This window comes from Sorex araneus, chromosome 5 (genome assembly GCF_027595985.1).
Source record: "Sorex araneus isolate mSorAra2 chromosome 5, mSorAra2.pri, whole genome shotgun sequence".
NCBI lineage: Eukaryota > Metazoa > Chordata > Mammalia > Eulipotyphla > Soricidae > Sorex > Sorex araneus.
In genome coordinates, this window is record NC_073306.1 from 79,840,487 (window position 1) to 79,867,538 (window position 27,052).

At 41.6% G+C, this 27,052-nt stretch overlaps 1 protein-coding gene across 13 annotated transcripts in view; it reads right to left on the reverse strand.

The window, feature by feature from the left end:
* Window positions 1-9,368, reverse strand: part of ZNF644 (zinc finger protein 644) — a 91,251-nt gene extending 81,883 nt beyond the window's left edge. For 4 of the 13 annotated variants that reach the window (XM_055138649.1, XM_055138644.1, XM_055138648.1 and 1 more), the window contains exon 1: window positions 8,933-9,228. The gene's annotated coding sequence lies outside the window, so the exon portion shown is untranslated. The other 9 variants (XM_055138650.1, XM_055138646.1, XM_055138641.1 and 6 more) reach the window with 4 other exon arrangements.
* Window positions 9,369-27,052: the final 17,684 nt, after the last annotated feature.

The window sequence follows — 27,052 nt, forward strand, 5'->3', positions numbered from 1 at the left end:
GCCATGATGGTTCCCTGAATCCTACCAGGAATAATCCCTAGAGCCAAAGCCAGGAATGAGCCCTGAGCACAAAAATCAAAAGAAAAAATATTACCTGGAGAACAAAGACAATGAGATGAGCTATTAGATCATACAGGATAAAGCAAAAGAATTATTAAGAGGGAAATTCATCAAAAGGGCAGTATCAATAAATAAGAAAAATTCAACCTAACCCAACACATAAACTAGAAAAGGAGGAACAAGGGCCAGAGCAATAGTACACCCTTGCACCAGGCCAACCTGGATTCTATCCCCAGCATCCCATATGGTCCACAGAGCACTGCTGGGGTAATTCCTGAGTGCAGATCCAGGATTAACCTTTGAGCATCACTGGGTGTGAAGTTTAAAAAACTTCCTAAAAGTTTTTTAAAAGAGAGGAACAAACAAAACCAAATTCACACAATACCCACAAGGATAGAAAAGAGGTCCAAGCATCAACCCTGTGTCCTTAGAAAGGATAACAAAAATCCAGAAGATCAAAACTAAGACAAATATGGGGTCAGAGACCATACTGGGGTTAAGACACTTGTCTTACATGTGGCCAACTTTTAATTTCATCCTCAGCACAACATATAGTCCCCTGAGAACCACCAGGAATGATCCCTGAGCACAGAGCCAGGAGTGAGCCCTGAGGACTGGAGAGTATATGGCCCAACTCTTTACTCTCCATACACACACACACACACACACACACACACACACACGAGTATATGGCCCAACTCTTTACTCTCCATACACACACACACACACACACACACACACACACACACACACACACACACACACACGCCCTCCAAATCTGTAAGCCCAACATCTGTGGTGATAGATCACAATAGTGGTTTGCTCTGTGAAGGACAGGAACTGAGGAACTGACAGACAGTGCAACAAAGCATCTTTCTCAGTGAGGGGGAAAAATGTATTTTCATCTGTGTAGAAGACATATATATACTATATATACACACATACATTATATATACACACAAAAAATTTCATTAAGATGTACTCATAAGATATGCACTTGACTGTGTGAAAGTTTTATCTATACAAAAGATTTAAAGGCAAGTCTTTCAAAATGGTCAAATCTAAAGACCTTTTCTCAATTTTCACTCTTTTTAATCATCCTCCATCCAGCAACTCAGAGAATAAAAACACTCCCTCACAGCAACCCTTTACCCTTCTAAGATTCACAGTTTTGTTAGTACATTTTTTCTAGCATTTTCTTATAGCTTCATTACTAATTCATTTAATATTAATTGAATATTTATTACATGCTCATGACCAAGCAAAGATCACACATACTCACTGTCACAGTCATTCCGTTGCTCATTGATTTGCTCGAGCAGGCACCAGTCACGTCTCCATGGTGAGACTCGTTGTGACTGTTTTTGGCATACTAAATACGCCACAGGTAGCTTGCCAGGCTCGGCTGTGCAGGCGGGATACTCTCGGTAGCTTGCCGGCTCTCCAAGGGGCGGAGGAATCGAACCCGGGTCGGACTCGTGCAAGGCAAATGCCCTACCCACTGCACTATCGCTCCAGCCCCACACATACTCAAATGACAAAAATACACAAACCAAATTCACTAAACTGGATTCAAGTCACTCTAATTATCTGATTTCAAGTATATTTTATCTCCTAACCCTCATAACTTCTTTAGATGAATGTTCTTAGATGTACTATTTTCTCAACCATCTCAGTTAAATTTCTACTTTTCTCTTTTCTCCATTATCTGTACAGAACTTATATCTAGATTTGAAACATCTTTAAGTCTGGTTAGTCTGAACTAAGATGCTCTGAACTAAGATTTGCTTAAAACATATAATAAATGCTGAATTTTGAGACTGGATATAGAAAAATATATATGCTGTAAGATATCTCAATTATATTTATATGAAATGTTTTGGACATACTGGGTTGAATATTTTTTTAAATTTTGCTTTTGGGGTCAACCCAGCAGTGCTCAGGGCTAGTTACTCCTGGCTCTGCATTCAGGAATCACTTCTGGTGGTGCTTATGGGATGCCAGGGACTGAACCTGGATCGGCCGCATACAAGACAAGCACTCTACCCGCTGCACTATCTCTCTATCCCCATAATTCAACATATTTCTATTGGAAAACGCTGACTTCTACAATACATAAATGTCTTACAAATGACCTTCTTATATCTGTCATCCAATTAAGCACTTTTTTTCTTTTATAAAAAGTATTAAATTAAGTGCCTGATTTTAATATCACTTAGCAAAAAATTAAAGTTTATGCCCTTTTTTTGGCTTCTTGGGTTACACCTGGCAATGCACGGAGGTTACTCCTGGCTTTGCACTCAGGAATTACTCCTAGTGGTGCTTGGGGGACCATATGGGATGCTGGGAATCAAACCAGTGTCGGCCATGTGCAAGGCAAACGCCCTACTCGCTGTGCTATTGCTCCAGCCCTGAGTTTATACTTTTCAAGCACAAATATAAAAGGGTTGAGGAGAAAGTTCAAATGGAATGGTGTGTATGTTTTGCATATAAGGGGGACCACAGGTTCAATTCTAGACAACACACATGGTCCCTCTATCATCACTGGGAGTAACCTCTGAGCAATATCAGGTGTGACATAAAAAAATGAAAGAAGTTAAATATAAATTAAAATGGTAAATTACATTCTCAGATGGTTATAATGTCACCTACATTTTACATATATCTCCATTTAAGATAAATGCCCCACTGGAAGACTATAGTATTTTAAAACCTGCAGCATTTAGAATGGCAGAGAATATTCTGATTATGCTCAAACTTTATTTCATGTCAACCACTCAGTAAATAAAAAGACAGCTTCCATTCTGTTCAATATCACTGTACCAATATCTAGCAGCCAAGACAAAGAGTCTTTATATGGCAGCATGAATAAACAATGTAGGCAATACGACACCACTTGAAATAGGGTAAGCAGAAAATGCTTTTATAATGCTGTTTTAGAAGAGATAAAACTTACAAACTGTGTAACGAGGCAAAAGGATAGAAACCAAAAAAGAAAAAAAAGAACAGCAAGAAGAAAACAGAAAGGTCTTATCTGTAAATTTTAAGATACAACTTGGCTCAAATGTGGAGTAGCAGTAGACAAAAAATTAATGAGGGAAAAGAGTTTAAGACTGTACCAGCAACAGACATAAACAAAACAAAGAAAAATGTAGAACGGAAAATGGCGAAAGGAAATGCTATTTGAGGAAATTCCCATGACTCCAAGCAATGAGAAGATAAAATTCCTTTCCTCAGTCTAGCTACTGTTGGAAGACATTCCTCACTCAGTCCCACCTAGGGTTCTTATGTGTATTACAAATGCACTCAGTCACTCCTCTTTTCTCTTTACTAATTAATGCTCACCACCATTTCCACGGTTGGAAATTTTCTAAGTGGGAAAATTTAAGTATGATATAACAAAGGCAAAACAACACAATTCATTTAGGGGATAACTTCACTAAAATATACTCCTTTCAACATGTATTTTCTTATCAGCTGACAGTCAAAAAGAGAATGTGTTCCTGAAATGCAAAACCTGGTGAACTATGTAAAATAAGCCTTATGTCCTAAAACCTACGAATATTGCAATATTGTTAAATCTAAATACCTACAGATAACATAGCTAGATTTTAACCGCAATTTTACTTCAAAACTTACATACTTAAACTTTATCTCCTCCTGCTTCTTATATATTATTCCAAATGCAACTATTATTTCCTGTGTGTAGGTATACACATCCTTGTTTCTTTAGGCAATGAATCCCATCTCTGGAAAGATTTTTGTTGACCTCCACAAACCATTCAATAATAGGAAATCATCCTGATAAATGTTTTGAAAGTACTATTTATATTTACCATTTCCCTTAGGTAATTGATTTGTGTCTGAGTTCCATCCCTAATGAACACATAAATTAAAAAATAAAAGGCATGCATTAATCTTTTGTGTAAAAAAAGTAAATACCCATGTCAAGACAAAATTGCTCTCCTCTTAAAACTGAAAAACTGATACAACATAGGCCAAATACTGTATACTGTGAAATATTTAAATTCTAACAGTATTAGGTGTTTTGTTTTTAATCATCTCTATGGTTCATCCCATATTTTAACTTTCTGAAAGGTGTACCAAAGGACTTTTAACGCAGTATTTTCAACATCCATGAATGATACACATACTAAAAGAGGCCTAAATGCTACTTATCACTCTAACCAACTTCATCTACAGCACAACCTAGACTAAAAGTTCAAAAAATGAACCGCTAGTCTTTAACAAAGATACTTACAAGATCAGTTCCAAGAATCCCAAGTGAAATAAATGGGCAGGCTACAGCTTGCAGACAGAAGAGGTAGGGCAAAGATTAGTAGAGGGAAAGTGCAAAGGAGACAGATTTTAGACTAATCTTAATCCAGTCTCTCCCCCATCACAGGGACGTATGCAATGCTGCTGCGGCAGCCCTGATATGCTCCTCTTCCTCCTCCAAACCTCTGCTTTGCTCCAATTGGAAAGCTATCTCATGGGACTTTGTTTTCTTGCTAACATTTTTCAACTGTAAAAGGGCCGCTTATCTTAAATTTGAAAGAACAAGAACATAATAACTACCCCAAATCATGTAAGATTTCTTAGTAAAAAATTACTGTTAACTCCCGAGTTCAACTTGGGCAGATTTAAAAAAAAGAAAAGATAGTAAAGAAACTGAGCTCCTGGAAATGAGAAAATACCTTTTCAACAAATATTCCAGCTTCCTGAAGAAACAAGCTAAACAGAATATGGCGCTCTACCTCTTAAGTCTCCAGTGATCTATCAGTATTTTTGTGGGTTTTGTTTTGGTTTTTGTTTTTAAGGGAGAGAAGAGAAATACTTTAGCCAACCAGCAGGGTGAGCTAGTGTTAGGATCAGTTGTACTATGCACAATTCTCTCAAAATTCGAGTGGTTTGCATTTTAAAAGCAGCCATTTCCCTCTAATAAAAGACACTACTAATATTTCAGTAAGTGCTTTGCTTTATCTGATAACTTTATTCATTTACAGATTCTCATACAAAATATACTCAACACTAGAGGAATTAACGATAATAAATACAAACAACAATCTGTATTCATTTGATTATCTGCAAAACAGTAATGGTTTTCTGTGCAGTACTGGGCGTCAAACTCTGATCCTTACTCATGCAAGGCAAGCACTCTATCACTGAGCTACATTAAAATCTCAATTCCAGTATCTATTGCTTATGCCTATGTTTTATTCTACAGGATCAGCAGTTAAAAAAAAAAATTGGAACACTTATTTGGTTTTTTGGCCACACCTAGCTATGTTCAAGGCTTACTCCTGGCTCTGCAAGCACGCAGGATCCACTCCAGACGAAGCTCAGGGGATCAAATGGGATGTCACAGATTAGATAGAACCCTGGGTCAGCTGTGTGCAAGAGAAGCACCCTACCCGCTTTACCATCTCTTCAGCCCCCCAAATACTTTTCTTTTTTTTTGCTCTTTTTGGGTCACACCCGGCGATGCACAGGGGTTACTCCTGGTTCTACACTCAGGAATTACCCCTGGCGTTGCTAAGGGGACCATATGGGATGCTGGGATTCGAACCCGGGTCGGCTACGTGCAAGGCAAACACCCTACCCGCTATGCTATTGCTCCAGCCCCCAAAATACCTTTCTTAAAAAACTGTTAAAACATAAAACAAAACTAGGTAGTTCAACGTTTTTGGGTTTGTTTTTCTTTTTCTTTTTTTGGTCTCTTTTTAAAATTTGGGTCCAGAGCCAACAGGTGTCTTTAAATATGAGAAGAGCGTAAGATGCCCTCTTTACCTCTGAAAACAAACTGAGAATCTCAGTAAGCAAACCTTAATACTGAGATGAGAGCTTTTCTACCATTTTTCCTAATCTTTTCTGAGAATCCTTTCCTCTAAACAGCAGGCATCCCCCAAAACTTTCAATGACTGTTCTTTTCTCCTTCTATAACCATGGTTTCAATTTAACCACATCCCAAACTCTCCTATATGTACAAATTAAAACCTCAAAACATTAAAGGTTTGCAGATAAGACCCTTTATATTTACAAATAATCTGGGCATAATTCTAATCATCATAAAACCAGTGTGTAATTAAATCCACTCACACAGAAGTGAAAATTTAACAGCTTATCAACTTTCTTAGAATATCAATAGTTTAACCTTTAATGGTCCATAAAAAGCTTTAAATTCTCAACACAGTTTGATTCTACTGGTTAAATGTGATATCCAAAGAAATTAAAGATGACTATACCATCTCACCATGGATTTTACTTTTGAATTTCTTAACACATCTTACAAATCAGTGCTGGTAACACAACTTTTAGCAGAGGTGATCTAAGTTGCATGAACCGAACTAAGACTCTCTAACAAAATAAACAGTACTGGCATCATCTCATTTCTTAGCTAATAAACGGTAGCAATAAAAGTTATCTTATGCTTTCCCATAAGAATATCAAGCTCTCTGCTCTTAATCCCTGGGTCAAGACTGCTTTTTTGAAAACCTCAAGATTCAAAAGCAGCAAAGCTCTGCAATTACCTAAAACGCCTGTATTTTGTACCTAAGTTTGTGTCACTGGAAGTCAATTCAAAAACTAAGTCACTATTAACACTTTAAATAAAAACTTTCAACTTATGGTCACAAGTTCTCATCAAGAGTTATCTAACAGGGGCTGGAGTGATAGCACAGAGGGTAGGGCCTTTGCCTTGCACGCGGCCAACCCAGGTTCTATTCCCAGCATCCCACATGGTCCCCTGGGAACCGCCAGGAGTGCCAGGAGTAATTCCTGAGTGCAGAGCCAGGAGTAACCCCTGTGCATCGCCAGGTGTGACCCAAAATGCAAAAAAAGTTATCTAACAAACATTCTAACACACTCTTGTCTCATTTTTTGAAACTAGCTGCAGTGAGTCACTTTCTCACCTCAGCAATATACGAATGGAAAGAGCAATGGGTCCTCAATGTATTTGTAAATGAAGGGTAAGAGTAACTGGTCTTAGATTCCTTCCATTCTAAAACTATATGACTCAGTAACATCTTTTGCTGATGTTAAAATAGCTTGTATTTATAAATAGAAGACTATTTTGTGTTAAGAGAAAAGCAGAAAGGGGGCAAATACATGGGGGCGATGAAAGTTTAAGGATGAGAAATTCAAAATCAACTTGAATAGCGATCTAAAGTGTTCTAAATGTAAGAGAGGTTAAACATCTCTCAGATAAGTAAATTAATCTCTTAATGTGGCCTGGCCAAAGCAATCCATGAGTTATTTCTCAATTTTTTTTTAACACTATTCGAAGCATAAGGTAGCCAGAAGTTCAGCACGGCTTGAAAGAGCCTCACTTTGACACTGCCAGCATCTTAGCAATATTATAGGTATCACAGCTACACTAAGAATCCTAGCCTAGGGGCCGGAGCGATAGCACAGCGGGTAGGGCGTTTGCCTTGCACGCGGACGACCTGGGTTCGATCCCCGGCATCCCATATGGTCCCCCAAGCACCACCAGGAGTAATTCCTGAGTGCAAAGCCAGGAGTAACCCCTGAGCATCGCTGGGTGTGACCCAAAAAGCAAAAAAAAAAAGAATCCTAGCCTAGTCTTCGTGTTACTACCAGCTCCTGAAACGCTGAAACTAAATTATAACTTCTTTATCCCAACTTCTTTCTTACCAAACCTACCAAGGCTGCACCGCTATGATTGCTGAATACTTACACATGGCACTGAAGGCAAACAGGAGGGTTTCCTTCCTTTGAGTAACGTGAGTTGTCTAGTTTTTGAAGTGCCTTCCTTCTTGTGGAACTAAAAACATAGCACTAAACTACTGCAGAGAGGCAAACACATCAGGCAAACACTAGCATCCAGCTGCCATCAGGCCTGGCATTAATCACGGGGCAAGCCACAGCTGATGATGCTGTTTTGGGGTAAGAGGTGCAGAGAGGAGTTTTCAGCCGCCAAACGAGCCAGGGCATCATTCAGGCCCCTCCCCGCCACCCGGCCCCAAAATAAGATTTCGCCTCTGCTCCAGTCTTTTCTCTCTCGAGGGAGAAGGAAACACCTGGCCCAGGGTGGAGTCAACACGGCAAAGGTTTCCGACCCCTACAGGCAGGGCAATGTTACTCGGGGTGTCTAGGCCAAGTTCTCCACTAAGGCTGCTTAAACCTGGGCTGCATCCCGGCCCGCGAGTCGTCTGCGGCCGTCTCGGAACGAGAAACCTTTAGCTCCACCGCCCAAGTGTCCAAGCACTGGCATGGGCCGGGGGCAACTCATCTTCGGGTCCACGGGAGCAGTGGCGTACACCTGCTTTTCCTCTGGCAGAGATTAAAGCTCCCGGGGCCACAAAGGCCTGGGAGTCCGACCTGGAGAAGCAAAAAGCTTTAGCTGGACACCCACCGAGCCCCGGGGCCCTCCCGACAACTCCCAGCCGAGCGCTGTGACCTCGGGCTAGGGCTTCCCCAGCACCTAGCGGCTCCCGAGCCCTGCAGAGCTGGGGCGGTGCGGGCCGGGCCCCCGGTTCTGGGGGGGAGGAGGGCGAGCGGGGGTTGCGGGGAGCGGGGCGCGGACCCCGGGGCTAGGCCGAACCGCCCCGGGAGGGAGAGGGGTGTGTGTCAAGAGGGGCGGGGGGCTCCTGCTCTCGCGCCGCCCCGTTACTCGGGGCTCCGCAATGGCGACGGCCGGGCTCTCCCCCGGGCCGCCCGCTCCCGGCCCCTTCCCCCTCCTGCTCACTGGCTGCTCGGCTGCATGTGACTAAACAAAACCCCCCAAGTCGAGTGCCCAGCTCAGCCCCTTTGTGTCAGCTCTCCCCGAGCCGCCGACGCCGCGGTGCCAAGGTCCCCCCTCCCCCACGCCGCCGCCGCCGAGTCCCGCCCCGCGGCGGCCACCGCCGCTCACCTCAGGCTCCGCCGCCCCCCGCGGCCGCCGCGGCCGCCGCCTCCCCGAACCCGGGGCCCGGGCTCCTTGTGTAGCACCAACTCCGCCTCCTCGGCCGCCGCCGCCATCTTAGCCTGTGCGGCAAAACGCGTCCTTGTGGATGGTCGGGACCCAGCCTCGGGCGGAACTCCCCGCGCCCGAGCGCCGAAGGCCGCGGCGCCCAACTTCGGCCGCCACCCTCAGTCCCGCCGCCGCCACGGCCCCACCGGCCCGGAACCCGCGGGGGCCCGGCGAATGCCAACCCGATCGCCCCCGAAACTCACAGTTTGGTGCCGTGTGCGTCAAACCGGGGCGACGTTGGGAGCGCGCGGCGTCCCCGCGTCACACGCCGCTCGGCACGCTCCGCGGCTCCCGCGGCCCCCCTCCGCTCCCCGCTCGCTTCTCGCCTGCGGCCCGGGTTCCCACGGCGCAGGCGCGCTGCTTTCCCGCCTCGGCCGGGCTGGCGAGGCCGCGGGGGCGGCCCGGCGCCGAGCCGGGGGTGGGGAGCTGCTCGGCGCGGCCCGAGCGCCCGGGCCAATGAGACCGACGGGGGCCGCAGGAACAGTGCGCCAGTTGTTCTCGGGTGCCAGAAAACAAACAAGGTCACCTCCCCCAGCGCTGACCTAATCGCTCCCCGGGAGGTTCCCGCCCCAAAGTAGGCACGCTCCAAATATGGTGGTGCCCGAACTCCGCAAGACCCAAACACTTGGGGCAAGCCTAGGCCCTTTAAGGTGGAACGGGCCGGGCGTGCACAGCTCCTTTTGTTTTGCGGCGCTGGGGGAAACCCCGCGACAGTAGAAGAACCCCGCGAAGTTGCCAGTCACCACCGGGGAGGGATGGCAAGGGGAAGGATTTGGGATTAGGTGGGGGTGGGTGGGGAAGGGGTGGGAACCAGCTGGGAGATGCTTGGATGGTCAAGCGGAGCATCCAATGGGACTGCTCCCAAGTAGCAGAACCTCCTACCTAGATGTGTCCGGGGTCGGGGGCTGTTGCATTCCACGAAGATGGAAAATGCTTCCTCCCCTGAGATAACTGGGTAACTACTGAGTCTGGACCGTCCTGAGAAAGTTCTGGAAAACTTCCTCACTCGCCAACACGCACAGCTGGAGTCAGGCCACTTTCTGGAACCACATGGAGAAACCCTGGCCATTCCTTTGCGGTTGAACTGAGCAAATAAGAGTTTGCTCAAGGTTTGACATGAACCCAAAGATCCCGGAGAATCTGCTACACCTGCCTGATATAAATATGTTTAACCCTTTTGAAAGTCTGTTTCTTGGTGTGCGAGTGTTTTTTTTATTCAGTAAAAAAGTAAGGTTTTCATTAAGTCAACAACTCTTCTGAACTGAGCTCCTCCAATACTCAGGATGTTACTGGTTTTCTGAGGAATGCGCCATGTTTGCACTTAATTAGCAGGAAAGCGATGGTGATGTCATCATTTTCAGCAAATGTGGATTCCCAAAGACCAGGTATTTACACCTGCAGCATTAGATAACAATAGCTTACTCTTTCCAGTGCTTTACTATGTACCAGTGAGGGTTCTCATACCCTTACTTCCATGCCAATTTAATGAGGCAAAAGAGACTAATTTTTTTTCAAGCTCGTATAGTTCTCTAGGCTCTTTGAAAATGTAACTTTCCTTCATTTTCACAAATGCATGAACAATAAAAAATACATATACGTATAGTTTTTCATCCAATTGCAAGGGGTTGCCCTTTGGGACGTTTAATCTGCAGTGATATTCTCGGTTTATTATTGGACTCAATACATTAAAATATAATGAGCTATGGGAAAATTCATATTTACAAAAAAGTTGACACCACTGCACGCAGTCATAAGTATGAATATATATGAATATATATCGCGGACAGATGTACACAATGTTATACTACACGCAAAGAGAAGCCAGCCATGAGTGGAATTTACCTAGCTGATGAAGCTGTCTATGTTAAAGTTTAGGTATTAAAATGTAATACAAAAAATAATAATAATAATTAATAATAAAAATCTGGGTTGGAGTAATACTCCAGTGGGTAGGACACTTTACCTTGTATGTAGATTCCATCCCTGGCACCACATATGGTCCTGGAATTGGCCAGCAGTGATTCCTAAGCACAAAACCAGGAATTCCTACCACTGCCTGGTGCAGCCCATAAAAACAAAAACAATTTTTTTTTTGCTTCACACCCTGCGATGCTCAGGGGTTACTCCTGGCTCATGCACTCAGGAATTACTCCTGGCGGTGTTTGGGGGACCATATGGGATGCTGGGAATGGAACCCGGTGGGCTGCAAGCAAGGCAAATGCCTACCCGCTGTGCTATTGCTCCAGCTCCCAAAAACAAATTTTTTAAAAGTGGGAGAGGAGGGACTGGAGTGATAGCACAGCAGGCAGGGCGTTTGCCCTGCATGCGGCCGACCCGGGTTGGGTTCGATTTCCAGCATCCCATATGGTCCCCCGAGCACGGCCAGGGGTAATTCCTGAGTGCAGAGCCAGGAGTGACCCCTGAGCATCGCTGGATGTGACCAAAAAAAGCAAAAAAAATAAAAATAAAAAATAAAAGTGGGAGAGGAGCTGAAAATTCTTTATAAACAAAATAGATGTCAAAAAAACTCTCTATGAGAGGAAGAAAACTGAACAGGATGTCTGAATAAAACTAATGCAAAGAAAAAGTAAAAAAAGTATACATGGCTGGAAACAATCGAAGGGCTCATTATGTGGCTCCATACAAAAAAATTTAAAACATTAAATGATAATTGCAGTAGAGAATTAAAATCAAGATTGAAAAAGTTTGACCCTGGGAGAAAATTCATGGGGGAAATTCACCAGCACAGAACTGTCTATATAGCAAGGAAGTAATAAAAAATTTTATTTAATTCAATCCACTTTCATCAATTGCTTAACCTATGCAAAGCCAACATCTATCAGCAAAAAGAGGAACGAGACAGTCTTTACAGATAGTCAGTTAAAAGTGGTTAGATGAATGAGGATGCTTCATAACTCACTGAAAACTAGTGCTCTGATGAGTACATATGGTGAAGAATTTTGCTTGTTTAATCCAGGATTGGCTCAGGTTAATCCCGTGCAAGGCAAGGGCCCTACCCTCTGTACTATATTTCTGGCCCCTGGTGAAGAATTTTTAAAAGCAGAAAAGAACAGAAAAGAAAAGAAAGGAAAAGAAGGCCTGGTAATCTGACAATATTGGCATAATATACAAATCAGTTATTCCAGTAAATGAAATTCCTAATAAAAGCTACAAAAATAATCTGTGATCTCAGATGACTTATTCTGAGAGAAAACACAATTTAATGTTGGATGAAGATAATTCCCCACTTTCCAATACTTCTGAATTACAGGCAAAAAGAGAAAATGGAATATTGGCTAATCTAATATTTTAGTAATAGAGTTTTTGGATTTATCTTATAATCATATTCATTCTTTTGAGTACCAAAACTACAAAGCAGTCTTGTCTGTGGAACTACAAATAGTTCAATATGTTTATCAGTGGGGATAGAAGAATGTTTCCATAAAGATAAATGGAGTTTTTATTTATTTTTGTCTCATAGTAACACCAGCACAGAACCGTCTTTATAACAAGTAAGTAATACAAAATTTTATTTAATTCAATCCATTTTCATCAATTGCTTAACCTATGCAAAGATATATCAGCAAAAAAGAGGAATGAGACAGTTCTTTACAGTCAGTTAAAAGTGGTTACAGTCAGTTAAAAGTGGTTAGATGAATGAGGATGCTTCATAACTCAAAAACTTTGCAAAATAAAAAACTGCAGGGGCTGGAACGATAGCATAGCGGGTAGGGCGTTTGCCTTGCACGCGGCTGACCCGGGTTCAAATCCCAGCATCCCATATGGTCCCCTGAGCACCGCCAGGGGTGATTCCTGAGTGCATGAGCCAGGAGTGACCCCTGTGCATTGCTAGGTGTGACCCAAAAAGCAAAAATAAATAAATAAATAATAAAAAACTGCAAAAAAGAAACATTCATCTCAATTTACCAGGAAGTGGGGGAGATGAAGAAATAAATCATAAAGATTTCAAAAACATATATGAAGCAAATCCATTAATTATGGCACATATTACGGTTAGTACATATGTGTTTACAAAAACATATCTAACATTTGGGGACACATTTATTACTCTAGACGTCAGTGGACAAAGGAAATTTAGATCGAAAATACTTAAGGTATGAGTAGAGAAATACAAGAAAATAAGAAATGAAGGGACAAAGAGATAAAAGGTGCTTCAGACAAGAGCACTGCATCAGAGAAACTGAGGAAATACAATTAGAAGCTTAGTACAGTAGTCCCAAATCTCAGTGACTTTACAGTAAAGTTATATTCCTTATTCACTAACATTACACTCTAGTTAGTGGAAAGGATCGAGAAGGCCTTGAAGCAGTTTCTTACTCAGGTATCTAAGGCCCTCCCAACTCAGGGCTTTGCCATTCCCTGAAGTATCAGAAACTTCTAGAGAGAGGAGAGAAGGGGAGGGGGGCGGGGAGAAAGAGAGAGAGAGAAAGAGAAAGAGAGAGATCGTAAATATAAGAACGCAAGTGTAAGTACAGTAAGTTTGAGTGGCCGAACCCAGAAATGGCACACATAGCTGCCTGGAAAGGCTGAGAAATATAGTGGAGTTGATGCTCTGAAGAAAGAGACAGTGGGACTAGTAAGCTCAAAGCTGAGTCAATGCACATTGCAAATAAATGCAGCACAGATGTTAGGAGAGAAAGAAGGGTTCATTGGGTAAACAGGATCATTGATGAATTCTCTAAGAGTAAGGCAGTGGCATGGTTCAGCTCACTAAAGTGGATTTAGGAGGAAATGGAAAGGAAAGAAGGGAGAGTTGCAGCTGAGGCTAATTAACTTTGAAAACCTCACAAGACCAAGTGATTAGACTCACAAAACTTAGAGAATAACCTGAGGGTAGAGGTAAATGACACTGCTCAGAATTCTTGGAAACTAATCAGCAAAACTTCCTGCTTAGAAACCACCATCCTAGGCCTTCATCAAACTTCTATAACCAGGGCTGAAATGACAGTACAGCAGGCAAGGCCACTGCAGAGTTGATCCCTGTACCCTGAGGCCAACCAGGAGTTATCTCTGAGTGTAGACCCAGGGTTAATCCCAGAGGAAAACTGGGTATGGCTCAGCAATGAAAACAAAACAAACAAAAAAATACCCCCAAACTTCCCTAACTATTAAACTTGAGAAAACCCTCTGTTACTTTGTATTTCCCAAAGTGAAAGATTCCAGATGTTCTGAAATACTTAGTGCAGATCCACCTGAAGAAAGGGGGCATCTGTACTTTCAGCCATTCTATGTGCTTTACTAAAAAGAAGGAATATAAAATAGCCAAAATACTGCATCGATGATTGATTAGCTTTGTAATCAGATATTGAGAGATTGCAATATGACTTGTGTTCCCGTAACTGTATCAATCATTAAAAATCAGACCTTAATATCTCTAGTTAAATAGTAAATGGAATTAAGTATATTCAAAATGATCCTTTGGGCTGGAGCAATAGTACAGCGGGTAAGGCATTTGCCTTGCACGCAGCAGACCTGGGTTCAATTCCCAGCATCCTTTATGGTCCTCTGAGCACCGCCAGGGGTGATTCCTGAGTGCAGAGCCAGGAGTAAAATCCTGTGCATTGCCAGGTATGACCCAAAAAGAAAAAAAAAAGATCTTAAAATTCTCTACCATACTTACTTAAGTTTTCCAAATATGATACAAAAAGGTAAAGATCGGTTAGTGCAATTTTAAAAATAAAATAGATTTAGGAAATATTCAGTTTAATTAGAAGTACAGGACTAAAAGTATAATATGATAATGTCAACTTGACTTTTGTTGTTCATTTCTTTTATTTTTATTTTATTTTCTATTTCTTTTATGCAAATAGTAATTTAACATATGCTCAATTTACTATTTACATTTTAAAGTTGACAAAGGGGCTGGAGTGATAGTACAGCGGGGCAGGGCGTTTGCCTCAAATGCTGCAAACCCCGGTTTGATTCCCAGCATCCATGTGGTCCTCTGAGCACCGCCAGGGATAATTCCTAAGTGCAGAGCCAGGAGTAACCCCTGTGCATTGCCAGGTATGACCCAAAAAGCAAATAAAATAAAATAAAGTTGACAAAGTTTGTTGTTCAGTTAGAGTTTCACATGGCAATTTGGTCATTTTTTTTGCAGAACTTAGATCTTCTCAGATGTAATTTTATTGTTGTTGTTTTTTTTCATGGTACCAGGGACAAAGCCAGGGCCATAAACATGCAAAACAAGAGGTATACCACTGAGTTTCAATCCCATCTTTGGGTTTCAAATCACAACAGAATTTATCAAGCTCAGAGGCCAGAGAAGTGGTACAGTGGATAAAGTGCCTTGTCTTGCAATGGTTGACTGTTCCTAACATCACATATGATTCCTCAGCCCATGCCAGGAGTTATCCCTGAATCTAGAGCTAGGAGTAAGCCCTAAGCACTGCCAGATGTGACCTAATCTCCCAATTCCAAAAGAATTTATCAAGCTCAGATGCTTGAAATATATAGGAAACTAATCTATAAATCACACGTTGACATATTGATTTATACTAAAAGTTTTGGCTGCCAAGCATAATAGAAATTCTCAGGCAAATTGGTCAACACTTACCCTCCCCTGTAGCAAAGGGTGCCAGAGACATAGAATTACTCACTGAGTATAGAATTATATGAAAAGATGTTTAACAGATAGTATCATAAAATTTTGATAACAAACCACACTGCACCATGAAGTACCTGTCAATGAGATTTGAATCCTCAGTTTGCTCTTCAACAGAAAAAACTCTTAATTTTCTTAAAGATAATCACAATATCTTAAAACCACAAAAAAAGATGAAGTATTTTATGTTCATAAAAATGTTCATGATTTTGGGGCCGGAGCACAGCAGGTAAGGTGTTTGCCTTGCACGCGGCCGACCCGGGTTTGATCCCCGGCATCCCATATGGTCCCCCAAGCACCGCCAGGAGTAATTTCCTGAGTGCAAAGCCAGGAGTAACCCCTGAGCATCGCTGGGTGTGACCCAAAAAGAAAAAAAAAGTTCATGATTTTATTTTATTTTTTTTTCTATTTCTTTCTAAATGTTTTCAATTTAATTTTGATTTTATGAGGTATTTCACAAAATTTATTACATTCAATAGTAACACACTGGTTCCCACAACCATTACACTTTCTCACCACCATATTTTGGGAGTTTTCATCCCAAACCAGAACCGCAGTGCCAAAGCAGAACCAAAATACTTGAGATGCTATGGTTTGTTATGAAAAACCGCTGAAAAGAATCCAAAAGTTTCCTTAGAGTAAAGTGCATGAAGATTGCTATATTTCACCTAGGGACTATTAACTTTAACACAGCGGTAGGGCATTCGCCTTTCACGCGGTCGACCGGAGTTTGATTCCTCCGCCCTTCTCGGAGAGCCCGGCAAGCTACCGAGAGTACCGAGCACGCACGGCAAAGCCTGGCAAGCTACCCATGCGTATTGGATATGCCAAAAACAGTAACAATAAGTCTCTCAATGAGAGACGTTACTGGTGCCCGCTTGAACAAATCGATGAGCAATGCAATGACAGTGACAGTGATGAGATTACTAACATGGTTTTAAAATTTTTTATGTTAATGGATCATTGTGAGATACACTTACAGGCTCACAAATTTTCGTGATTACATTTCAATCCAACCATGTTCGATTACCCATCCCTCCACCAGTGCCCATTCTCCACCACCAATGTTCCCAGTGTCCCTCCTGTCACCCCCACCCCTTCCTACCCCCTGGAAGACATGGGCCCAATGTAGTAAAAATAGGCCCTCTGACTCTCTCCTTTAGGATGTTATGGCTTGAAATCTAGGCACTAAGCGGTCATTATCATGTTAAGTCTATAGCCTACATTCAGCATGCATCTAACCATTCAAGTTCATGATTTTAAATAAAAGTAAAATAGGGGTGTGTTTAATAAATTATAGTTTGTAATTAGTATTTTATTCTTTCTTAAGGAATTCATAGAATAAAAGCAAATATATCAATAGTAATATTTTAAAATAACTGCCTGACATTTTGATAAACTGACTTTCATAAACTTAGTAATTACTCTTGTATATAATTACTTTTGGGGGGCTACACCTAGTGGTGCTCTGAGCTTACTCCTGGTTCAGTGCTCAGGGAAATACATGCAGTGCCAGGGATCAAATCACGGTTGGCTGCATGTAAGGCAAACACCATATCCCCTGTACTGTCTCTCTGCTCTTCCCCTAATACATCATTATTATCTGTATCACTATCACTGTCATCCCATTGCTCATCGATTTGCTCAAGTGGGCACCAGTAACGTCTCCATTGTGAGACTTGTTATTACTGTTTTTTGGCATATCGAATACACCATAGATAGCTTGCCAGGCTCTGCCGTGCGGGCAAGATACTCTCAGTAGCTTGCCGGGCTCTCCGAGAGGGACGGAGGAATTGAACCCAGGTCAGCCGAGTGCAAGGCAAATGCCCTACCTGCTGCACTATCGTTCCAGCCCTATTATTATTATCAAGTATAATAAATATTTAAAGTATTAATTCCCTCAATTTATGATTTCTTCAAAGTACTAATTTCCTCAATTTGATCAGGCTGTTAAAATTGAGTTAAGTTCCCAAAGGATACAGAAATTTGTAGAATAGGTTATACACAAATATGTTCTTTTTTTTTCTTTTGCTTTTTTGGGGGATGGGGGGGAGGGGCGGTTGTCACACCTGGCAATGCACAGGGATTACTCCTGGATCTGCACTCAGGAACTATCCCTGGCGGTGCTCAGGGGACCATATGAGATGCTGAGAATTGAACCCGGGTCAGCCACATGCAAGGCAAACGCCCTACCTGCTGTGCTATTGCTCCAGTCCCACAAATATGTTCTTTGCTCTTAAAGTAAATCACCACTTTTTACTTTAAGACCTTTAAAACTTAAAAATTTCCTTGAGTAATTTATGTGTACTCAGGAATAGGTCCTAGCAAGTAATTTATTATTTCTTTAAGTGATAGTTCTCTTCAGTGGCTACTTGTGAGCCTTCTCTTGGAAAGGACTTCCTCCCACATGGTACCACCATTTTTGCCAGGACTGAAACTCTAGCACAGCGGGCAGGGCAGTTGCCCTGTACACAGGCCAGGTTTGATCCCTCTATCCCTCTCGGAGAGCCTGGCAAGCTACCGAGAGTATACTGCCTGCACGGCAGAGCCTGACAAGTTACTTGTGGCATATTTGATATGCCAAAAATAGTAACAAGTCTTACAATGGAGATGTTACTGGTGCCTGCTTGAGCAAATCGATGAACAATGGGTCGACAGTGCTACAATGCTACATTATGACTAACTGACAACCTTAAATATATATGGTACTAAGATAGCACTATGGATCTTAACTTAAAATTTTGTTTTTCCAGAGCAGTATATGTTTATACCGTTGTATCAGCCCTTTTCTAGTCACTGCAAAAGCTGTAGTAAAATATCCATATAGTGACAATCTACAGTTGTAGAGTTTAATCGTTCATTAGAAAAGATGTTTACACGCTCATATTCATTGGAGCCACTAATACAATAGCTAACACATGGAACAATCTAGGTGTCCAAGGACATATAAGTGAATAATAAAGTTAGCCATGAGTTTGATTCCCAGGTGCCTTACATATGCACCAAGCAAAGTCCTGGTAACTCTACTGCTAGGATCTCCAGAATGTGCAACCTCCAGAGAATAGGCAGGAGTTTACCAAGGTCACAAAACTAGTGAGTATGACCAAAGAACACCACAATTAAAGACAAGGAAGCATAGGGTCAGGAGTATAACCTCCAGCAAATATGTGTGTGAGCACTACAGTTAAAAGAGTTCAAGGGTTGCGGCTAGAGTGATAGTACAGTGGATAAGGCACTTGCCTTGCATGCAGCTGATCCTGATTTGATCCCCAGTCTCTCATATGGTACCACAAGCACCACCAGGAGTAATTTCTGCATGCAGAGGCAGCAGTAAACCCTGAGTTTATCTGGGTCTGGCCCCAAAACAGAATTAAAGATACAAAAATGGTCAAAATGAGGGCTGGAGTAATAGTACAGCAGGTAGAGTATTTGCCAGGCATGTGGTTAACCTGATTTCAACCCCCAATACTCCATATGTTCTCCTGAGCCCCATCAGGAGTGATCCCTGAAGACAGAGCCAGGAGGAAGACCTGACCATAGCTAGATGTGATCAAACAACAAGAAGTTAAGAACGGGCACTATTATAAAGAGATCAATGAGAGAGAATAGAAAATCTAGAAATATATGGTTAATTAATTTTTAGCAAATGTGAAAATGCACTTCAGTGCAAGAATAATCTTTTCAACATATGATACTGGGAAAAGTGAATATCCATATGCAAAATATTGAACTTTGACCATATATGAAAATAACTCACAATGACTTAGACTTAAAACTGAAACCAAAACCCAAACCTGAGAATCTACTAGGAGAAAATTTTTTTTTCTTTTTTGAGTCACACCCAGCGATGCATAGGGATTATTCCTGGCTCACACAGGAATTACTCCTGACAGTTCTTGGCGGGGGGGGGGGGGGGGGGGGGGGGGGCATATGGGATGCTGGAAATCCCAATCCCCAGATTGGCCGGCCGCATGCAAGACAAACGCCCTACCTGCTGTGCTATTGCTCCAGCCCCTAGGAGAAAATCTTTGTGACCGCATGTTAGACAGACTTCTGAAGTGGAACACCAAAAGCACAGTTCAAAAAAGCAAAAAAAAAGATAAAATACAAAGACTTTCAAAACAAAACTGTTTAGCTTTTCAAAAGACTAAGAAAATGAAAAGATAGCACACACAGGGAGAAGTTATTTTCAAATTACATAAGAAACTTTTCATGCTAAGGGCCTTTTGCCCATAATACCTAAGAAATTCTCAAAGCTCCATATATATATAAAAACAATTTTTAAAAATGAACATAACCATTGCTTCACCAAAGAAAATATATTGATGACAAATAAGCATGGGAAAAATGTTTGTGAGTCATTAGGGTAAAACAAATTAAACCACTATAAATTATTGCTATACAGCTGTGAGCAAGGCTAAAATTAAAACTGGACAATACCAACTATTAGGATATTCAGCAAATAGAATGCTACTACACTGCTTGTGAAAATTAAATATGGCAAAACAGCCTTGGTAAAGGCATTAGCATTTTCTTTTAAACATTCGCAGCGTAAAGTGAATATGATTCACTTTCATTCCTGGATGTTTACTTAACATAAAAAGTATATGGGGCTGGGGAGACAGCTCAAAGGGCTGAAGTACATCCTTGGTATATTGGAGCTCTGGGTTTAATCCCTGGCACTACTTATGAGAGGAAGAGGAAGGAGGGAAGGAAGGAAGGAGGGAAGGAAGGAAGGAAGGAAGGAAGGAAGGAAGGAAGGAAGGAAGGAAGGAAGGAAGGAAGGAAGGAAGGAAGGAAGGAAGGAGGGAGGGAGGGAGGGAGGGAGGGAGGGAGGGAGGGAGGGAGGGAGGAAGGGAGGGAGGGAGGAAAGAAGGAAAGGAAGAAAGGTGAGGAAGGAACGTTGATTCATATAGAGACTAATATAAGAATGTAATAGTCTCAAACTGAAAACAATCCAAAAGTTTGTCAATAGCTCAATCTATCAAAATAATCCTCAAAATAATACTTACTGTGTGATTCTTTTTTGTAAAATTCTAGAAGATGCAAATTGCCCACCAGGACAGAGAGCAGATCCATGACCACTTTATTGTCCAGGAGGCAGAAACAAATGTAAGGAAGGGTTACAGAAGGACATGAGTAAATGTCTTGGAGTGATTGATATATTTGTTATCTTGATTGTAATGATAGAATCATAGGCATAGATATATGCTAAAACTTATCAAATTTATAATATAAATATGTGTGCATTATTTCAATAGAAAATATTTACTTTTTGGGGGGGGTCACACCCAGCAATGCTCAGGGGTTATTCCTGGCTTTGCACTCAGGAATTACTCCTGGCAGTGCTTGGGGGACCATATGGGATGCCGGGGATTGAATCCAGGTCGGCCGCGTGCAAGGCAAACGCCCTACCCGCTATGCTATCGCTCCAGCCCCTCAATAGAAAATATTTAATATTGAACTTAAATAAAATTCTTTTTTAAAATTTAGAGAGTAAGTAGAAAGAGAGAGTTTTGGGGCTGGAGTGATAGCACAGCGGGTAGGGCGTTTGCCTTGCACGCGGCCAACCCGGGTTCGAATCCCAGCATCCCATATGGTCCCCTGAGCACTGCCAGGGTGATTCCTGAGTGCATGAGCCAGGAGTGACCCCTGTGCATCGCCGGGTGTGACCCAAAAAGCAAAAAAAAAAAAAGAGAGAGTTCTTTAAAGTAGTGGAATAGAAGATACTTTGTTGTGGGCATGGAGAGGTAACACTTCCATTTGACACATTTCTATGTGAGGTGTTGACTAGATAAGAGTATTTCCTTTGCTTAAATGTCCATTTTCTCTATAAAATAGCAGCAAGTTTTTCTGTGTGAAGGAGGTGAAAAGGTTTGAGGGTAGGGCAATAGGTTTGTATAACTGCCATGATAAATGGGTGAACCAAGACCCTTAGCATTTGGGTGTTGTCAGGAATTTTATTGATACATAAAACCAAGAATACTTAAGAACACCACCACTTCAATATCATATAATGTTCTTTAACACACGTTAACAGCAAAAGTGAAAAAATAGTCCTCCCAGCTTTCAGATTTCTATGGAACTTGCTCCTTCACTTTTAGATGTGCCAAGACATTTTATCTCATTCACTCATTCATTTCTTTATTCACTAATTATCTATCGATCCCCCTTTGACCTGGGGATGAGGTATCTAAGGACACTGAATATAAGACACTAAGTATGCATGCATGATCTGTGCTTTGAGGTTTCAATGCCTAAGGAAGCAACTTGCCCTCAGACTCTCCCTTGATTCCTAGACAACCTCAGTTGGATCAGATACTTCCCAGTACATGTCACTCCTAAGAGTAACAGAATCTCTGAGATCAGTTGGTCATCCATAATCATAGTGGCTCTGCAGCATATCTCCATTTTTTAACTCAACACATGTTATGTACTTCTTTTACTAGAAAAAAAAAAGAGGTCATGTGCAGGGGTCTAGGATCATCCTATGTAATGCTTGACCAGATGGTGCTCAGAAACCATTTGAGAAACATTCAGTGGTGCTAAGATGTAAGTAAAATGAAAGCAACCATCAAATTCAACCTTACCCAAGCTAGGTATGAGCTCCACTTTGGCCATTTTTCCTGGTCCTTAATGCTTTCTTTTCTTGTGTGAGTATTATGAGTTGGAGGAAGTAAGTAGTTTGCACTCAATTCCTAAGTCTATAACTAAAACCCAGAGGGCAAAAAGAAGTACACACAGACATCTACAATACTGTCAGTAGAACATTAGGTAGTTTCTTACTTTGAAATTTGATAAACCTTCACAGTAACATTTCATTTAAAGACGAAGGCTACCTTCTTGGCATCTATCCCCCCAAAACAAACAAACAAACAAAAACTAATTCAAAGGGATATATACATGTATGTCGTTATCTTAGTACAATAGCAAAGATATAATAACAACCCAAATGTCCAACTAGAAATGAACAGATCAAGAAGTTGTGATATATACACAATGAAATACCATGCAGCTCTAAAAAAACCCTCAAAATTATGCAATTTGCTGTCACATGTATGGAACTAGAAGGTATCATGCTGAGTGAAGTCATTCGGAAGGAAAGATACTGAATGATTGCTCTCATATGTGTGACTTAAAGTTCTACAACAAGATAGCAACTAAAGACCAAAGGCAACACAAGAGAATAACTGATCCACACAACTGAATTTGAGGGAGTGACAGAAAAAAAAGGGGCATTGGAGTCCTTGGGAGAAAGAGGTAGATATACTGGTACCGGTCATGCTGTTGGGCTTATGTGCACAAGAAACACAACAGTATTGTGTGCTACAAAAATTCAGTCAATTAAAAAAGCAAATACTGAGATTTATACTTGAAAACTACAATTAAAAAATAGGATTAAGGGGCCAGAGTGATAATACAGCGGGTAGGGCATTTGTGCATTGCATGTGACCGGACCTGGGTTTGATCCCCAGCATCACATATGGTCCCCTGAGCACTGCCAGGAGTAATTCCTGAGTGCAGAGCCAGAAGTAACCCCTGTGCATTGCCGGGTGTGACCCAAAAAGCAAGAAGAAAAAAAAATGGATTAAGTCTAAACTGCTATCTCACCTAGTTTGGAAAATATATTATTAGAAAATTCTTTATATATTAAATAATATGACACTATTGCATCAAATGGAAGTGACATATTAACTTAGTTCTTTATCCTCTAAAGAGATATGAGATGTATAATACTCACTGTCACTGTCACTGTCACTGTCATCCTGTTGCTTATTGATTTGCTTGATCGGGCACCAGTAACGTCTCCATTGTGAGACTTGTTGTTACTGTTTTTGGCATATCGAATATGCCACAATAGCTTGCCAGGCTCTGCCGTGCGGGCAAGATACTCTCAGTAGCTTGCCGGGCTCTCCGAGAGGGATGGAGGAATTGAACCCAGGTCGGCCACGTGCAAGGCAAATGTAAACCCACTGTATTTAACTAGAAATTCCACTATATTTACTTTGAGGGGAAGTAGATAAGCAGGAGTTTCTACTTTTGTAACTCTGTTTTGAATAGAGTCAGAAATCCCATGTGAGACTCTTGACCAGAATATAGTGGTCATTTAGCAAAATTCTGTCTCTGAGGGATACTACCAAGTGAATAAGTAAAACAACAATAATTTTAGAGGATATATGGGCCAGAGCAATAGTACAGCAGGTAGGGAATTTGCCTTGTACACGGCTGACCTGTGTTTAATCCCCAGCATTGAATCCACTGCCAGGAGTAATTCCTGAGTGCAGAGCCAGGAGTAACCCCTGAGCATCTCTGGGTGTGACCCAAAAGGCCAACAACAACAACAAAAAAAAGTAAAACAATGTATTTAGGACCATTGCGATCACAGAGACTATGGTGCTTTCCTTGCAAGTTTCCACCACACTTTGGTCCCTGGTACCACATCTGGTTCTCTGATCACCAGAAGAAGTGATCCTCCTGGAGCACAGAGCCAGGAGTAGCTCTTGAGCACCACCGGGTATGCCCCAAACCTTAAAAATAAAGATAAACTAATAAATTAAATAAATAAAAATTTTAAATGAAGTACTCATACTTTTTCTTCTGCTGCTGTTATGATAAAAAATTAAAATAAGTACAGATGCACAAAGGATGTTTCTTCAGAGAAAGGGAAAATAATGAATCCCCAAGGGTTGAAAATAGGAACTGATGAGTTTGGCAGTAGGTTTTGGAAAAGCACAATGATAGCCAACTTGAATAATAAAAAAAAAATGTTGCAATGAAGTATGAAGACCCAAAAAAGCAACATTTTAAAAAATTGTACCAAAAATACAGGATGGTCTTGGACTAGTTATTGAGGGAAAGTTTTTTATGTGTACATGACAATGAGATTTTCCAAGAAACAAGATGGAAAAGGGGGACTCGATCTGCTATATCCTCAAATAAACTATTAATCTCTATCATTATAGATAAGAATACCATTCTTCATGTATAAAGTAGTGGCTAGAATGATAGTACAGCAGATATGGTGTTTGCCATGCATGTGACTACCCTGGGTTTGATCCCCAGCACCCTATATGCTCTCCTGAGCACAGGGCCAGGAGTAAGCCCTGAACACTGCTGGGTGTGGCCCACAGAAAAATAAACAAACAAACAAATCAAAAGTAGTTCTATGCTAGGCTTTTTTCTTTCTTTTTTTTTTTTTTTTTGCTTTTTGGGTCACACCCGGCGATACTCAGGGGTTACTCCTGGCTCATGCACTCAGGAATTACCCCTGGCGGTGCTCAGGGGACCATATGGGATGCTGGGAATTGAACCCGGGTCGGCTGTGTGCAAGGCAAACACCCTACCCACTGTGCTATTTCTCCAGTCCCTGCCAGGTATTTTTCTAAAGGGGATCAATGCACAGATTTTTACATGTAGCCATCACTAAGAAGGAAAGCTAGCCCAAAATTCCAGGAAAATCACCACCCATAATTAAATATAAAGTTTACTTCTAGCCAACCTTCAGATATCTCCTAGAGGTATGCTCACAAAATCAATTGATGAACTGGAGAGCCAGAGAGATAGTACAGTGGGTAAAGTGTTTTTCTTGCATGCCACCACCTGAGTTAAAGCACCAGCTCTGAGCACCAACAGAAGTGATTCCTAAGCACAGAAAAACCCCTAAACACAATCAGAACAAAGGGAAAAAGGGAAAAAGGGAGAAAGAGAGAAAGAGGGAGATGGGATGGTGGGGAGGAAGATTGCTAAAATGATGAAAGAAGATAAGAAAGGATCAGTGAATTTACTGTCACTTGAACTGCCCCAGACAAAATGGACAAAATGAAAAAGTTTGGTGGGGCAATTTATCATTTTTCCAGCTTTTTGGAAACTTAAATAATGAGTAAGTGCTCTCAGGATTTTTACTTAGATAATAAGATAATACTAATATAAATAACTCTAGATCATGCCTACACTAGATTATTTTGTGAATCAAGTATGGTGATTTAGGAAGCATTTCCCTTTCTCCCAAAGGCAATTTACTCTGCCTCCCTTCATCACTTGTAAGTCCGTGATGGTCTGTGGTGCCCTTAAGCAAACATTCATGCAAATAATGCTTTCCAGTAGAGTTTTGATAGCAAGTACTAGACATTCATGACCTTATGATTTTATATTCTGTAAAGTGCCAGAACACAGTGTATTTATGTTGTGGCGATAATAAACTATGTTTTGGATTACAAGACAATCAGACTGATTTTCTCAGTTGGGGACCCTTTATTGACCCACAGAATAGTCCAAGGGACAGAAAAGCTGTGTAGACTGGGGCACAGCACAAGACAAGAGGCCAACTGGTAAGATTGGCTTAGGTGGGAGGGCTGACAGGAAGAAAACAAGGTTGGAAAGGGCTGCCAGTGGAAAAAGACTGAAGAACTCTGGTCTAGATCACATGGTTACTCTGTGCTAGGAATCATGTGGTTCACAAATACTGGGTTTTATACTATTAACTAGATCGAAAAGATTCCTCGTCTCAGAAAGTATGTAGCTGGCTACAACTCAGCACCAGTTTTGGTAAGAAGCCTTCTTTTTTTCTAATTTATTTTTTAATTTTATTTTTAATGAATCACTGTGAGGACAGTTACAGACTTACAAACTTTTGTGATTATGTTTCAGTCATACAATGATCGAGTAACCATCCCTCCACCAGTGCCCATTCTCCACCACCAAAGTTCCCAGTATCCCTCCCTCCACTCCCCCATCCCCGCCCCTGTGGCAGGCACATTCTCTTTTACTCTCTCTCTCCTTTTGGTTGCTATGGTTTGAATATGGGTACTAAGTGGTCATGATGTTCAGTCCACAGTCTACTTTCAGCACACATCTCCTGTCCTGAACGAGCCCTCCAAACATCATTTACTTGGTGGTCCCTTCTCTGTCTCAGCTGCCTGATAAGAAGCATTCTTAATGCAGACACCTAAACATTGTCTATAACATCATATTTTCAAACAAAACTTTCGGCCTACCTGGGTTCAATTTCTACATTTCTCGGAGAGCCTGACGAGCTACCGAGAGTATCCCACCCACACGCAGAGCCTGAGAAGCTACCCCTCTCATGGTGTATTCGATATGCCAAAAGCAGTAACAAGTCTCACAATGGAGACGTTACTGGTGTCTGCTTGAGCAAAAAACACACTTTTATACTTTCATAGGCCTATTAAAATTTCTCTTAAAATTTATTAATTCTCCTCTCCTCACTATTATAAGTTGTATACTTGTAGGATTTATCTATTTCATGTAATTTAAAAATATATCAGCATTGAGACTGGAGCGATAGCAAAGCGGGTAGGTTCGATTCCCAGCATCCCATAGGGTCCTCTGAGCACCACCAGGAGTAATTCCTGAGTGCATGAGCCAGGAGTAACCCA